Raw genomic sequence first — 1,070 nt, 5'->3', positions numbered from 1 at the left:
ACCGCGCCCGGCTAGCAGGACCTCTCTCTAATGGCTAAGGCTAGGCAGAAGAATTTGAAGACAGTCTGGTTTCCATTTTCCTAATGCAGCCTGGCCCAGGAGCCAGGTCTCCCATAAGACTAGTCTACTGGGGAAGTCAGGGTCTTTTCCACGTGTGAAGGCTAGTGTTCGATGCTGGACGGCCTGGAATAAAGGAGGAAAGTGAGAAGGTAACCAGGCTGGCCTCGGGATTCGCAGACCATGGCTGGGGCTTTGACTTCTGCAGGGAGGTGAGCAGTGTGGCCTCGGGCTATTCAAGGAACGCTTCTGCGAGAACACTCATTTTCAAACTGGTTGAGCGCACAAGGCAAGAGTGTGCAAAGAAAAGTTAACGCCTCTCCCAGCTGACCCCAAAATCTACTGATCTGGGCTTGATAGAAAAAGTTTGGAGAAGAACCACCTCGGACGAGTTACGTGAAAAGGCTGGGTACGAACTACTTTGGCTCTACTTGGGGCGCCGGCTCAGAGAGATGAGGAGAACGTCCGCGAGGAAGACAGAGTGACGACGATTTTTCAAGGAGTCTGAACCAGCTCACCCAGCAAACCCTCTTCCCATCGAGCACCCAGCGCACAATTATTGCAGGGCCGAGGCTCCTACCCTCAGTCTCGATGGCGACCGAGGCGCGCCCCGGCCACGGCGCACGCGCGGGCCTTGGCGCCCCCTCCTCCAGGCCATCCGCGCACGGCACCGCCCACTCACCAACTGCACCTCTCCGTGCGTCCCCAACCTCACCCGCTCTGAGGCTGCCCCCGCTCGTCTAGCTGCCGAGCCCGGAAGTGGATGCGGCAGCTCGGCGGAGAGGACGAGGGGGAGGGGGAAGTGCTTCCGGGGAAACGGGCCGGGGTTGGTGTTTGTAAACTTGCCTCGGTCCCGGTGGGGGCAGCCGCGGCTGCGGCGTTGGCAGGGTGTGCTGGGGCCTGGGGGAGGCGCCGCGCGGCCGGGGAGCCAGCGGGAGGCCGTGGCCAGGCTGGTCTCAAACTCCCAGCCTCAGGTGATCTGCCTACCTCAGCCTCCCAAAGTGCTGGGATTA

At 60.8% G+C, this 1,070-nt stretch overlaps 2 protein-coding genes across 4 annotated transcripts in view; one reads left to right on the top strand and one right to left on the bottom strand.

Annotated features, from left to right (window-relative positions):
• Positions 1–1,006, bottom strand: part of CSAD (cysteine sulfinic acid decarboxylase) — a 37,061-nt gene extending 36,055 nt beyond the window's left edge. The window contains exon 1 of one of the 3 annotated variants that reach the window (XM_012001747.1): positions 904–1,006. The gene's annotated coding sequence lies outside the window, so the exon portion shown is untranslated. Of the gene's footprint in view, positions 1–772; positions 813–902 lie in introns of those variants that run through there. The other 2 variants (XM_012001739.1, XM_012001731.1) reach the window with 2 other exon arrangements.
• ZNF740 (zinc finger protein 740) overlaps positions 779–1,070 on the top strand; it is a 12,445-nt gene continuing 12,153 nt past the window's right edge. Inside the window, exon 1 of the mRNA XM_012001767.1 lies at positions 779–1,010. The gene's annotated coding sequence lies outside the window, so the exon portion shown is untranslated. The remainder of the gene's footprint in view (positions 1,011–1,070) is intronic.

Source organism: Mandrillus leucophaeus, unplaced genomic scaffold (genome assembly GCF_000951045.1).
Source record: "Mandrillus leucophaeus isolate KB7577 unplaced genomic scaffold, Mleu.le_1.0 Scaffold118, whole genome shotgun sequence".
In the NCBI taxonomy this organism is placed as follows: domain Eukaryota; kingdom Metazoa; phylum Chordata; class Mammalia; order Primates; family Cercopithecidae; genus Mandrillus; species Mandrillus leucophaeus.
The sequence above is the reverse complement of the archived record's forward strand: the minus strand, read 5'-3'. Positions and strand labels throughout refer to the sequence as shown.